General features: G+C 46.1%; 1 protein-coding gene across 2 annotated transcripts in view; it reads right to left on the reverse strand.

Moving 5' to 3' along the window:
- Positions 1-544, reverse strand: part of SLC30A4 (solute carrier family 30 member 4) — a 34,983-nt gene extending 34,439 nt beyond the window's left edge. For both annotated transcript variants that reach the window (XR_012647198.1, XM_075007056.1), the window contains exon 1: positions 478-544. The gene's annotated coding sequence lies outside the window, so the exon portion shown is untranslated. The remainder of the gene's footprint in view (positions 1-477) is intronic.
- Between the last annotated feature and the right edge of the window lie 15,289 nt (positions 545-15,833).

Here is a 15,833-nt window from a genome sequence, read left to right on the forward strand (position 1 = left end):
AGCTGACCCTCAGGGGGGCAGACCGCCTCCAGGATGCCCCGCAGGTACCGGGAGCCCCACAAGAGCCTATTCCAGGCGGCCCCGGCCTGCCCGCTGTGCAGCCCAACACCAGCAGCGAAGAGCTCCTAGACCCCGACCGCCCCTCGCCCCCCCCTGCGCAGAGCAGACGGCAGCGAACCGCCGCCCTAGCACGGGGAAGGGGCTGCTGCCTGGGAGCCTGGGCGCTTTATTGCCGCGCTCCGCGGAAGGGCTCGGGCCCGCTGCAGGGCTAACAGCACCGCTGCCCGCTGGCGGGTCGGGTGTTGGCTCGGGTCAGGCTCGGAGCTCCCAGCACAGTGATCCCGCCTCGCCTCGCCTCGCCCCGCCAGCCTGCGCTCCCCTCCCCCGCTCTGGCGTGGGGGCAGAGCCGGCGCAAGCCAGAGGCGGCTGCGGGCTTGCCAACAGCAGCGTGCGACCGCCCAGGGAGGGGCCGCTCACCCCGTGGCTCCTGGGAGCTGCATCGCTCGCTCGGGCTTTCAAGACAACCAGGCTTTGCTGCTGCCGCTGCTGACTCGCCGGGCGCACAGTGCGCGTGCGCCGCCCCCCGCTCCGGGGCCGGGTAGCCGAGCGGCGCGGCGGCTCGCTAGGGGGCTGGCTGGGTGCATTGTTCGCATTCCTCGGTCGGGACACCATGGCGCGCGCGGGCGGCCGGGTAGGCGGGCTGCTGCCGCCGCAGGTCCAAGCGCCGCTTGGCACGGTTGGCCCGGGTTCTCCTGCTGGGCCTCCGCCGCGCCACGCGCCCTCTGCTGAGCAGGCTGGCACACCCCTCGGCGTGTGCTGGGCAGGCGAGCCGCTCTAAGGGCCGCCCCCCTGGGCTGCGGGCTAGTGGCGGAGGCCGCCGAGCAAAGGGTTGCAACGGGCGGCCTGTGCGCTCCTGAAATCTGGGCTGTGGAGGCTCCCGGGGTCTGTAGTGCGGCTGGCTGAGATGGCCACTTCTGCACAAGGTCTCAGAGGGGTAGCCTGGCTAGTTACAGACAGCCCGCCCACCTGAAACATTCTCACCAGCGACTATAGACCACACCACGGTAACCCTAACTCAGGAACCAATCCCTGCAGCAAACCTCGGTGCCAACTCTGCCCACATATCTACAGCAGGACGCCATCGCAGGACCTATCCACATCAACCACACCATCGGAGGCTCATTCACCTGCACAGCTACTGATTTAATATATGTTGTCATGTGCCAGCAGTGCCTCACTGCAATATACATTGGCCAGAGTGGGGAGTTGCTACCTTAAAGAATAAATGGACACAAATCAGACATCAGGAATGGAAACATACAAAAACCTGTAGGAGAACATGTCAATCTCCCTTCACATTCAGTAACAGATTTAAAAGTAGCCATCCTGCAACAAAAAAGGTCAAAAACAGACTCCAAAGAGAAACTGCAGAGCTGCAATTCATTTGCAAATTTGACACCATCAACCAAAGATGGAACAGAGACTGGCCAGTTCCAAAAACAGTTTCTCCTCTCTGGCTGTGGCCACACTTGGCCAAAACTTCAAAATGGCCATGCAAATGGCCATTTTGACCATCACTAATGAGGCGCTTAATTGAATATTCAGGAACTCATTAGCATAGGATGCTTCCAGCCGTGGTGCTTCAAAAGCAGCGCTTTCGAACGCTCGCAGCTCAGCTCGCTACATGGGTCATTTTCAAAAGGACCCCACAGCCTTTGAAATCCCCTTCTTCCTCTCAGCAGAGGGAAATAAGGGGATTTTGAAAGGTGCAGGGTCCTTTCGAAAAGGACCCTCATGTAGCCACGCCAAGCCACGAGCGTTCGAAAGCAGCGCTTTCGAAGCGCCATGGCCGGAAGCATCCTAATGCTAATGAGGTGCTGAATATTCAATTAAGCGCCTCATTAGTAATCTTCAAAATGGCCATTTGCATGGCCATTTTGAAGTTTTGGCCAAGTGTGGCCACAGCCTCTATGTTCACACCTCTACATTAGCTGCTGATAATGAGCCACATCCTCTGTGACTGAAATTGACCTTGTCAAATGTGGCCTTCCTTTTGACTGGAACTCCTTCCTTTCCATGAGCCTATATATTTATACCCTCCTCTGGAACCCCCACTGACGCATCTGATGAAGCGGGTCTTTGCCCACGAAAGCTTTTGCTCCAAAATAACTGTTAGTCTATAAGGTGCCACAAGACTTCTTGTTCTTTTTGAAGATACAAACTAACTCAGCTACCCCCCTGATACCTGTTACTCTGTAGCTTCGTGAAAAAAACAAGCAGTCATGTGGTACCTTAAAAGACTAGCAATTTTGTTTATTAGGTAATGAGCTTTTGTGGGTAAGAGCCACTTCCTCAGATTCTGGACTTAAAGTTGCCACTTTTCCATTCAGGACAGTTGCTAGCCCAGTCAGCTGGTTTTTCATATATTTTGTGCCAACAATCTGTGGTTAGGGTTAATTTGGCCCTAGAGTCAAAATCTTTAATGTGTGTTCAGCTCTAGATTTCTGCATGCCCATTGGGGGCTGGATGTGTGTTTAACTACCTGGTGATGCTAGGGTGAGCAGATGATCAGATGTTGTAGGACAGTCTCCTGATATTCAGGTAATCAATTATATTTTGCTCCAAGTACAGTCAAGGTCCAAACTCCAGAGAAAATAAAGAAGAAAAACAACAGTAATGATGAGTAAATAAAAAGATTTGGGGGTTTGTTCAAAAGTGTCTGGAGGTCTCGATTTAGTCTGTGATGTATCTATTGAATGCAGGGTATGCTCTCTGTGTCCATTTATGGTACATTTAACTTGTAGAAGATTTTCTAGTTCTGTTTCCACCTCTAACACTGTCCTTTGGACAATTCCCTTAACCTTTCTATGTCTTCATTTTCCAGTTTATAAAATGGAAATAATCCTTTCCTACCTCACAGGACTATTGTAAGGCTTGATGTTTGTAAAGTACATTGAAAGATGGTACAGAGTGGCAATGGCTACGTCTACACGTGCATGCTACATCGAAATAGCTTATTTCGATGTAGCGACATCAAAATAGTGTATTTTGATGAACAACGTCTACACGTCCTCCAGGGCTGGCAACGTCCACGTTCATCTTCGACGTTGGGCAGCACCACATCAAAATAGGCTCTGCGAGGGAACGTCTACACGCCAAAGTAGCACACATCGAAATAAGGGTGCCAGGAACAGCTGCAGACAGGGTCACAGGGCGGACTCAACAGCAAGCTGCTCCCTTAAAGGGCCCCTCCCAGACACAGTTGCACTAAACAACACAAGATCCACAGAGCCGACAACTGGTTGCAGACCCTGTGCATGCAGCATGGATCCCCAGCTGCAGTAGCAGCAGCCAGAAGCCCTGGGCTAAGGGCTGCTGCACACGGTGACCATAGAGCCCCGTAGGGGCTGGAGAGAGAGCGTCTCTCAACCCCTCAGCTGATGGCCGCCATGGCGGACCCCGCTATTTCGATGTTGCGGGACGCGGATCGTCTACACGTGCCCTACTTCGACGTTCAACTTCGAAGTAGGGCGCTATTCCCATCCCCTCATGGGGTTAGCGACTTCGATGTCTCGCCGCCTAATGTCGATTTCAACTTCAAAATAGCGCCCAACACATGTAGCCGTGACGGGCGCTATTTCGAAGTTGGCGCCACTACTTCGAAGTAGCGTGCACGTATAGAGACGGCCAATGTTTTTTATTGCTATAGTTTGAATACAGTTACTCTGGTTATGCTTTTGGGCCTTAATCTTTCAGAGACATGTTTACCTTAGGGACTAGCCTTATGCTAAAGGCCTTGCACAATCAGAGCCTTGTAATGCAAGCCCACATAGTAGATTAAAACCTCACAATATTGGTGGTAAATTAATATGCACCTGTTGCCAGCACTTCTAAAAGATAGCCAGTTTCATTTATAGTCACCTGGTCTACACCATTGCAGGCCACCAACTTCAGCTATGTGAATAATGTATCTGAAGTCAATGTAGTTAGATCTACTTACCACAGTGTCTTCACTGTGGTGAGTTATTGGCAGAAGCTCTCCCAACCACTCTGCTTATACTTGTTGTTTAGATGACAAGAATGCAAGATGCAAGAATGCAGATTCAAGAATGTTCAGCAATTGATTTATTGTCTCTATACTAGACATGATGAATCAATCCCTGCTGGATTGATTGCTGCCGGTTGATTTGGCAGGTAGTGTAGAGATGCCCATTGAAATTGCTGAAATTGCCAGTCAGGAGTGGTTCCATTTTATGGCCCAATCATGCAAACATATGTAATTGTCATTTGCCATGCTGAAAGGTTAGCAACTATGTGGATAGGAAAATGGCTGTTCTGGATAAATATACTCATTAATATTGCAAATATTTGCAACGTGGTTTGAAAGACTTTGCTATAAAAGATACAACATAAAACTAAAATATTTTGTGTTGCTCTATAACCAGTTACTTATTGGCAAGTCCATTTACCACACAGTTTGAACCCTAATAGGATAAACATAAAGAATATTTATATATAAAGCACATATTGCATTTTAGGTGTGGAATTTAAGATGCTTGAGAGATTTGCAAATATCAGAGTTCTGTTTCAGATGACTAGAGTACTGAAACATGTCATGTAAAAATTTCTTGAATGTTGCATCTTGTTTCTTTTTTCCCCATTCTTTGTGGCAATAAAGGCAGCATTGTTTACATTCTGTTTCACATGTCTGTTCATATGACCTGGCAAAGTATTTTGCCACTTTTTGAGAAGCCCTGTGAGCACCGCTTTCCTGACTCTCCTTGAAGGAATAAGGGGTCCGTGTTTCTTCCCTTTGAAGCTGATTAGAACTTTGCCGGTGATTTATGACAGTGGATGTTCAGGCCCATACACTGGGGCAGGGGGGCTGGTAGGACAGATAGGAGATGGGGAGAAGGGTAAGGCAGCAGAGGCCCCAGTGCACAACAGGCATGGCCACTGACAGCAGGGATGCTGAGGGAGAGGGGCAGGAGAGGGCCAGCTGGAGAGCCAAGGATGTGGGGAGAAGGGCAGGGTCACATGGGGGGGTCCACATTTACGAAAAAGCACCCCTCCCAGTAATTCCTGCATGTAGGCCTAATGTGTTCAGGTACACCTGACCTTTGTAGATCCCTACAGGATATCCGTTAGTGCAAGTTTCCCCAGTCTCTGGAGCATCAAAAGTGGATGCTCCAGCCCTGCCGAGAAGGGCCTCAGAAAAACAACAAACAGAGCCAGTTAGGCTCAGATAAAAGAATCTGCAGGATTTAGCAGATCAGTTTCTTCTGTGACAAGAGAAGGGAGATTTTCTGTGGCCTGAGAATAGAGAAGAGATAAAAGAGGCCTGCTAGGAAGAAACTCAGGGAACTGGCCGCAATTAATTGGATTAAACAGTACAGGGCTGCTGTGTACAGAGTTCTTGGGTTGCAACCTGCAGTAGTGGGTGGGCCTGGACTCCCCTCCCACCCTCAAATAGGGGGTCATAAGCCCCAAGGAGGCAACAGGGCTATTTGTCTTTCTTTAGGTCTACTTAATACAATACTGTTCACTTGGTTCCCAGCCTGTTAAACACAAGAGTTTGATATTCTGCTTGTCCAAGGAGTCATGAGTAAGGGTAGCCTATAGCCGTTCCAACTCCTCTGCTTCAGACAAGAACCTCCCTCTTGCCAACTGGGAAGTTTAGCATTGGTTTCAGTAGGATCAGGAGCTGGCTTGGTGTCTGCAATTAGAAGCAGTGAATTCAAATCCGGTTGCAGACATAGTTTTATTCATAACCCTTCTTATGATTTTCTTCTGTGTCAAATGTTTTCCTACATTTTCAACCATTAATTTTTGATAAAAATATTTTGCATTTAAACAGAATTATTTTAAAAAATAATTGCTGAAGAAGTAGCATGAATGTACAGTGTCAGGCTCTTACCCAGTAATTGACTTTATACAATGTTCCATTCGTTGTGATTAATACTGGAATCTCCCTATTTTAAGAAAACTCCTAGGTTTTATGGCCCCTAGACTGCTGTTTTATGACACCAGTAGGGCCAGAGGCATCCACAGTCCTAATTTGATCTCCAACAGCCCTTGAACAACAGTGTTCCAGCCTGATCTCTGTATTTCAGATCTATAGACAGGTCCTACCTTTCCTCTATCCCACTGCCTTGTGGGTTATCCTGGAAAGGAGCAAGGCTAAGGGAGTAAACCCTGACAGAAAATCTGGAGGGGAGTCCTAAGGCGGTTCTGTGCCAACTTCTGGCATTGACCTGGCAACTTCTGCAGCTGAGCTGGTACCAGACGTAGAGGTTATCCTCTCCTTTGGACTATATCAGTAAAGCCGAGAGGGGAACACTGGTGTCTGGGCAGCCCAGGGTCCCAATAATCGCCCAAGCTCGCGCCTGGAGAGGTACTCCAGCATCGCTAACAGCGTTGAACCAACACGGGAGGTAACAGATACCGGTTATAAGCTCTTGCTCGACTGGCGTAGAAAACGAGCACCAGGGGTTGCCTCCGACGGTGGGAGAGATCATTGCATCTCACTGGACGGTCACCGCCCGCCTCAAGCTGGGCAGCCCCCAGCCAATAGGGTACTGTCCTGCCACAGTTCACCTGCCTCACTGGGTGCGTGAGGCTTAAGGTTCCCAAACCTGACAAGTGACCTGAAAGCTGAGCACCAGGCAAACCAATAAGAAAATCAACAAGAAAAGGAAACCATCAAAGTTTTAAGCTTGCTTGCTGGAATGTGCGGACCATGCCGACAGGTCTGACTGAAGATCTTCAGGACATCAGAGACACCCGAAAGACCGCTGTCATCGATGAGGAACTGAAGAAGCTCCAAGTTGACATTGCTGCTCTGCAAGAGACATATCTCGCAGATTCGGGATCTCTAAAGGAAAAGGACTACACCTTTTTCTGGCAGGGTAAAGCCCAAGAAGAACCCAGGGAGCATGGTGTTGGCTTTGCCATCAGAAACACCCTTCTACAAATGGTGGAATTAGTCAAGGGTGGATCAGAAAGACTCCTTCAGGTCATAATTCAAACTCGCGCTCGTCCTGTCCACCTGATCAGTGCTTACACCCCAACCTGTACGCCGCACTGGAAGTAAAAGACAAGTTTTATGATGTGCTTAGTGCTGCCATAGCGCAAATACCTGCTCGTGAACAGCTGTACATTCTGGGTGACTTCAATGCGAGAGTTGGAACCGATCGTGACTCATGGCCTTCCTGCTTAGGCCACTTCAGTGTGGGAAAAATGAATGAAAATGGTCAGCGTCTTCTCGAACTTTGCACGTACCACAATCTGTGCATCACAAACACATTTTTCCAAACCAAGCCACAGCACAGAGTGTTTTGGAGACACCCACACTCAAAACACTGGCATCAACTAGATGTGGTCATTGCTAGATGTGATAACCTCAGAAACGTCCTTCTGACACGCAGCTATCATAGTGCTGACTGCGATACAGATCACTCATTAGTTTGCTCCAAACTCAAGGTGATTCCCAAGAAGCTGTACCACTCTAAGCCAACTGGAAGGCCCCACATCGATGCCAGAAAGATGGCTAACTCAGAGGCAGCTGAAAAGTTCAGAGCGACCCTTGAGGAGAATCTGCGCAGCAACCGTGGGGGTGCTGATGTGACATCCAGATGGCAGCATCTGAGGGATACAATGTACAACATGGCCTTGTCGGTGTTTGGAAGAAGAGCTAGAAACACAAGTCACTGGTTTGAAGCTAACTCGGATGAGATGATTCCAGCCACCGAAAAAAAGCACGTTGCGCTCCTGGAGTACAAACGTTCACCGAGCCAGAATACCCTGCAAGTGCTCAGAGCAGCCAGAAAAACAGTACAGCAGATGGCCAGGCGCTGTGCCAACAACTACTGGCTCGAGCTATGCAGCAGCATCCAGACCAGTGCTGACTTTGGTAACCTCAGGGGAATGTACGAGAGCATCAAGAAGGCATTAGGACCCCCGCAGAACAAGACAGCACCTCTGAAATCCAAATGTGGTGATGTCATCACTGACAGAGCCAAACAGATGGAGCACTGGGTCAAGCACTACTCCGAGCTGTACTCACACAAGAACATTGTGGTCGACTCAGCCCTCAATGCCATCGAACTCCTACCAGTAATGGACGAACTGGATCAGGAACCAACTGTGGATGAACTGAAGAAAGCCATTGACAACATTGCAGTAGGAAAGGCCCCGGGCCAGGATGATATACCACCAGAGGTAATCAAGTGTGCCACAGACATTCTCCTGGAACCCCTACATGAGCAACTGTGCCTGTGCTGGAGAGAGGGAGAGGTTCCACAGGACATGCGTGACACTAGCATCATAACCTTGTATAAGAACAAAGGAGACAGAAGCAACTGCAACAATTACTGTGGAATCTCCCTCCTAAGCATCAATGGTAAACTGTTCGCTCGCGTCATCCTCGGCAGACTCCAGAAGATTGCTGAGAGGGTGTATCCTGAATCACAGTGCAGATTCCACGCAGAGAGATCTACCGTCGACATGGTCTTCTCTCTGAGGCAGCTGCAGGAGAAATGCAGGGAGCAGAGGAAGCCACTACATATTGCCTTCATCGACCTAACCAAGACCTTCGACTTGGTCAGCAGGGATGGACTGTACAAACTGCTCCACAAGATAGGTTGTGCACCACAGTTACTCAAGATGATTCAGTCTTTCCACAAAGACATGAGACGAACCGTCCAATACAATGGCACATTATCGGATGCTTTCAACATCAGGAGCGGCGTCAAACAAGGATGCGTCCTTGCTCCTACATTGTTCAGGATCTTCGCACTCCTCCTTAAACACACCTTTGGATCTTCAACAGAGGGCATCCTTGTGCACACAAGATCTGACGGGAAACTGTTTAATCTTGCAAGGCTGAAAGCTAAATCTAAGGTGCGGGAAGTCCTCATCAGAGACATGCTGTTCGCAGATGACGCTGCTGTCGTGTCACACACAGAAGACCAGCTTCAGAAGCTGCTGGATTGGTTCTCCAAAGCATGCAAGGACTTTGGGCTCTCCATCAGCCTAAAGAAGACAAATGTACTTGCTCAGGACATTGCTGATTCTCCATCAATCAGCACTGACAACTATACGTTAGAGGTAGTCCACAAGTTCGTTTACCTCAGGTCCACCATCACTGACACCCTGTCCTTGGAGATTGAGCTAAATAGGAGGATCGGTAAAGCAGCCACAACTCTGTCCAGACTCAGCAAGAGAGTGTGGAATAACAACAAGCTGTACACTCACACCAAAATGCAAGTCTACAGAGCCTGCATCCTCAGCACCCTCCTTTACGGCAGCCAGACTTGGACCCTGTACGCCCGCCAGGAAAAGAGGCTGAACATCTTCCACTTGCACTGCCTCAGGCGCATCCTTGGAATATCGTGGAAGGACAGTGTCCAACACTACTGTCCTTGAGCAAGCTGGAATCCCAACTATGCACACCCTCCTCAGGCAGCGGCGGCTCCGCTGGCTTGGCCACATCCACAGAATGAATGATGGAAGGATCCCAAAAGACATCCTGTATGGCGAGCTAGCCTCTGGCAAAAGACCTCCCGGACACCCCCAGCTGCGCTACAAAGATGTTTGCGAGAGACCTCAGGGAAGTAGACACCAAGCTAGACAGCTGGGAGGAGCTGGCAGACGATCGCAGCAGATGGAGGCAGGAACTATACAAGGGCCTTCAGAAGGGCGAGCTGAGGATCAGACAGCTAGCAAAGGAGAAGCGAGTCCACAGAAAGCACAGCAAGGACCTGCCAGACACCCATTACATATGCAACAGATGCATCAAGGACTGTCACTCTTGTGTGGGTCTTCACAGTCACAGCCGACGCTGCAAATGAGGATGCCAAATGGAACTACAAAGGGCGTGATCCATAGTCTACGTAGACTGAAGGATGCTACTACTACTACTACTACCTTTCCTCTGTTCTGCACACAAATTACAGTTCTTTTTTATGACCCATTTCCCCATTGTCTGCCTCTCTTCCTGGCCACTCCTGCACCTCTAGGTACTACAAGAATCTTGGGTTTTCCACTGTACCTCAAGATCTCTGTCCCTAAGCACCAACAGAAATCAGTCTTGACCTACCCAAATAGTGCTTTGTATCTCTTCTCTCTATGGCAGATCTGTTATTTTCAGCCTCACATAGGCATTAGGGACATAATCCCACACACACGAACACCCAAATGCTGGGTCTTTTTGTCTCCTTTTTTTGCTTTTCTAAGACCTCCCTCATGACAATCTTCAGGATTCTATGAGCCTGCTGGTAGAGATGACATGGGCTCAGAGGAACCACAATCCACCAGGAGACAGGATAGGCTGGGTAGACTATGGAGTCCCAGATCAATGTAAGGGGCAACTAAACTAGCTAATATGTATTGTTACCCCTTTTGACTAGAGTGGTTAGGTGAAGTTCAGAGCTCTGCAGGTGTTCCAGTGAGGAACAGAAATTGATGACAGAGTTTGGCATTTTCTTTGCAATCTTGGTTACGTATATGGAAGGTACAAAGTCCTGTTTCTGTGAACAGAGCAATAATGCTCAAATTGCAGGGCGGTTCTTTTGTTTGCTGTTCTAAGCTTGCCTTTACAGGCAACATTCTGCCCTTAGAAATCTCTCTTGGGTTTATCTCAGGGCTTTCTCACAGGCTGTGCTGCTTCTGACTCTCTCTCTCTCTCTCTCTCTCTCTCTCTCTCTCTCTCTCTCTCTCTCCTGGTGCTGTACTTGTCTCACCCACCTACACATACACCTTTTCCCCTAGTGGAAACTTAATCAGCAAAAATTTCTCTGCCTGAATCATTATCATTCCTGAATGGATGTGGATGTTCCTTTGTCTTGCTGCCTTTTTTTTTTTAAACAGGAATGAATGGGGGTTTGTTAAACTCATTCATTTTAAGGAGGATGACCACGTTGCTCTATGGCAAATAGGGGACACCAGCCTCTGGGGATGGAGGGCTGCTGTCCCATGTCAGGGCTCCTTGGTGATAGGATCTGCTGCCCCACAGTGAGCAGCTGTGGATGGGGGGCTCCAAAACCTCCTGATGGGGAGGCACCAGGGATAGTGGTTCTGCAGCCTCCCGAAAATGGGGAGCAGAGGATAGGGGCTTCGCAGTCTACTGGAAGGGAAGACAGGGAATGTGGCAGCCACCCTGCAGCAGGAGTCCCTGGCAGCAGAGGCTGTCATGCCAGAGAACAGGGCAGCCATCCCGCAGGGGAGATTCCCTGCAGCAGGAGCTGCCTCCCCAAGGCATGGGGCACCAGGGAACAAGGTAGCCACCCCATAGTGGAGCTTGTTGAGAGTGGGGTCTGCTGCTGTGGGCTGCTGGGGAATGGGGCAGCAGCCCCACAGAGAAGCTCCCTGGCATCAGGGGCTGCCTGCCTGGGACACCAGGTGCCAAGGAACAGGAGCCCCACAAAATATGGGACAATTTGCTCATTTTCTTAAAGAAGTTGGGATGCCTGTGACACAACTTAAATAAGGGACTGTTCTGGTAAAAACAGGACAGATGGTCACCTTAATTTTAAGTGTTATGAACCCAAACTATAACACTGCCAAATGATTGACTGTTCTTAAGTGTCTTTCTAGAGATGAACATTTGTATTCAACACACTTTTTTTACTAATGACTTCTCTGACAGTCTATTTTGAGCATGGGTGGCAAGACCATGATTGCTCTTTGCACCGTATTTTCTTTGTTTAAAATTAACTCAGAAAGTAATGTTATGCTTACTTATGAGTCACTGCTTTGCCTTTAAGGATATATTTTTGCCATTGACCCTTTATCTATTAACAGTGGCTTCTTTCTTTCCCAACTAAGCAGTTTTGAAATTCAATGGTACTTACAAAGTAATAATGCTGATGATGTAGGCAAGAAGAAAGCCAAGTGGTTGCACAGGTCTGTGGAAACCCAGGCCCCAACTTTCTTATATGCTGACCACTCCTGTTTGTGAGGATTTTCTAGGAGACTGTTTATCCTTTTAGTTTTGTTCATAATTCCTTTGGGATGTTGGCTGCATAAATTACATCTCCCATGTTGTAGACAGCTGCCAAATCATTCTGGGATTGCACTGGAAGGACCAAAGGTGTAGCTGTAATGGCAACACTTGCTGTGTACATTTGCACTGCATCAGTGAGGATTGATACATGGAAGACAACATGGTGGTTACCCTTGCTCAGAGCAGGATTAATTCGAATGGTGAAGCAAATGCCTGTTCACTGTTGGAAGTCATGTTATGTGCAAATATGAGGTATGCTACAGGAACCTGTTCCCAGAATTAGGCTAGTGTAATTTTTAACACTTTTTGGATAGCTACATGAAAGGTTATAAACTATCAGATGTGTAGAAAGTGTTCAGATCTTGCAGGGGGCAGAGGAACTACTCCTTTCACTCTACTGTATATAAACTAAATATGTGCATTGCTATTTTTAAATTGGTAACAGAAGGATTAGCCGAAGGAGATAGGGAACACACATTAACTCCAAAATCTTTCCCAGATTTAATGCTGAAATGTTGTTTCTAGGGAAGATAAAGCTAATCTCTTTGATAACGGGTGAATGAATGTCAATTGACTATAAAATCAGGCATTTCTTTAATAAACATCTGACTGGAAAAGAAGATCTTTTCTGAGCTAGACAATATACTACTAGCTCAGTTAATGACACCAAAAATACCTTTGTCATAAACCATTCTTTCTTCAGAAAGCGAAACTATCAGCTACAGAAACATTATGGGAAACAAAGAGAAGTTGTAGAAAGTAATTCATAAATGGCATACATGGGTGCAACTCATTAAAGTCAAGGGAGTTGTTCTTTCCCATGCCAGTGGCAAATTAGACCCACAAATACATCCTTTTATTTTTTGTCATGTTTTTCAGTTTTCTCAGGCCTAAAAATATGATTAATGAGAAACATGTACACAACTCATTAACACTTCAGAAAGCAGAAATAGCTCTTTGACTTTGAATGAGAGAATAAGAAACTATTAGAGTAGCAGACTGAGGGTGCAGCTACACTTACTGCAAGATCAGTCCTCTGGGGTTTGATTTCCCACACCTAGTAGGGATGCACAAAATCAAATTACCAGGGATCTAGAGTTGACCCCTGTACTCCTCATTATGATGAGGAATAAGGGAGGTCAATGGCCAGATGAGTCAATCCTAGATAAGTTAATTCCAGCTATGCAGTTGTTATGGCTGGAATTGCGCATCTAGGATTGACTTTCAGGTCTAGTGTAGACCTGCCCTGAGAAAGTACGGGCCAATAGCTGGAGTCATGGAAAATAATAATTAAAAAAAAACAGCTCTATAAAAAGTGAGGCGAGAGGAGATAAACTTTGTTTTGGGACAATGAAGTGATAAGGCTGACAAGATCATAATTCTATTTTACTTTCAGACAGAACACTTGTTTCCTGTAAGAGTGATAACTGCTCAGCAGGAAATAAATTGATCTCTTCACTCCTATTGTAAATGTGGATGCATTAAGTTATCTCAGTGATGTTTCTGTAAAAGATAAAACCTAACTTGAAGTGAATGCTTTGGAAATGAGTAAATTAACTGTAATAGTTCAGCCTTTAACTACAGGTATGTTGGATTCAGTGAGGTTATCCAAGGTCAGATATTGGCCCTAATACAGGGAACATGGAGAAGATCCATTTTTACATAAATAGCTGAATGGAAAAGGTGAGCGCATAACATTTCAATCCTGGATTCAGATTAACGTCACTTTATGTTTGTTTAAGATAGGGTTATGTTGACTTTAATTTGTCTTCACTCCATTGAATCTGGTAATATTTTCTAAAATGAGGGGGGAGGGGACTGCAGTGAATTATTAAACTGTTGTAACTCCAGAAATTACTTTCTGTACTTTATTAAACTTTTTAAAGTAATGTCTCTCTTATTGTTTATCACATCTGTGCATCATCTTTAGTTAGGTTAGTTTCTATTAATACAATTTGTTAAGGAAAAATAAAAATGAGTTTAAAAAACAAAGGATTGTAAGTTTCAAAGTACAATCAGATTCTTCCCAAATGCTTGCTTTCATTCTGACCATGTAAGCTTTTACGTCTATGGCTTTTTTCCCTTCCTCATAATGTGGAAAAATCTATCTAGATATTCACAGATGGGGCGTTTTAATACATAATCACATTATTCTTTTAAATCAGGAAGACAGAAGAAGTCAATATATGAAGGAAATTGGCAGAAAACAGTTAAACCAACCAGAATAATGGAAAATTGTTAAGGTGACCACCTGTCCCATGTTTTAAGGGGCATCCCTTGGTTCCCTTATTTCATTGCTTTGTTACATGAGCAAGAAAATGCTGAATCAAATGTTTGCAATTACTAGGCAATGAAACTGTTGATGTAAATCTTGTTTTCAGTATAATATTCAGGCTAATGAAACCTACTCTTTAAAACAAAGCCTAACCATAAAATTTTAAAAGAAAAAAAGTTCCGCTTTTGTGTCATACTAAGACTGTAGTGAATTGCACACCTGAAATAAAAATCACATATGTGATTTCTTGTTTGAGACTCTGCCTGCTACTTCTGAATATGTAATATCACATTTGGTCTCCACCACAGGCCTGTCTTTCTACTTGAAGCAGAGGTAAGGGAATGCTAGGAAGAATTTATAAAGTTTGGAAGGGTTTATCGATGAGATAAGTAAATCACAAATGCTTGCCACATATGGACACTAGTATTTTTTATTGCAACAGGTCACTGAGTACTGTATATAGGGGAATGGATGAGGCTTTGAATTATTATAACTAGCTCCTGATGGCAGGGACAGGCAGTTTGAAGTTGGAGACTTAAAAATTCCCACCAGAGCTCTTTGGAAATTTCCGTCCTGGCTAAGCTGCCTATATACAGAGGCTGTGCATCTGATGTGTTCTGACTGAGGAGGAAGAGGGCTTCAGTCAGAACCATTGTGATGGATCTGGAGAGAGCAATGGTCTCCTATTTTGAAATGAGGTCAAGGCCTGGGTGAGAGATTCAAAGGAAAGCTTAGGTAGACGGTTCTCCTAAAATGAAGGTGGAGGATTCCATCAAATCCTACCCTGAGATTACTGTCTGAAGATGAAAAAACCTGGCCAGAGTGAGGCAAAGATCTGGGAAGAACTCAGAAGTATTGAATACTGCCCTAGGGAGAGGGACTTCCTGGGCGATGAATCTGAACTATTTTTGCTAAAGGCTGTTGCATTTCCCCCTAATTAAAAAACAAAACAAAACAAAACAAAACAAAACACAGTACTATTTGAGATCAAGTATTGTATGGTATTATATTCAGAATCCTAATCCTTATGATATAGTCAACAGCTATGCCACCCTGTGTTTAAATACATTTATTGGTATAACACATTATGCAGCTGTTGGAAGGGCAGTGACAATAGTTTACATTCATGTAGCTTCTCTAAAACCAGTGGATCCTAATTTATTTTCAAAGTTTATGCTGAAATCACTTCAGCCATCCCTGGAATACAAAATGATAAATTTTAAAAATGTATCTGCAGAATAATTCTAGTTTGCCAAAAAGACTTGCACCTGATGTGCTTGATCTTTTGATTTTAAGAGATTTTATTCCACATATTTACCATGTCTAAATAATGGCTGTATGGAGCACAGTATCTGTGATTTATTGGCCCAGTTGCAGAAGGGGATGCAGACAAAGCAATCATGTTGTAAGGTTGACTCAGTGTTATGAGTTTTTAGTTGATTGAGTTACATCCCTACATGGATCATGACTGTGACAGTGACTGCAAGGATAGTATTCCATTAGCAAGTCACAATACAGCCCTTAAAAAGAAGAGGCTTTGTATTTCCTGGAAAG

Source organism: Carettochelys insculpta, chromosome 12 (genome assembly GCF_033958435.1).
Source record: "Carettochelys insculpta isolate YL-2023 chromosome 12, ASM3395843v1, whole genome shotgun sequence".
NCBI classification, from domain to species: domain Eukaryota; kingdom Metazoa; phylum Chordata; order Testudines; family Carettochelyidae; genus Carettochelys; species Carettochelys insculpta.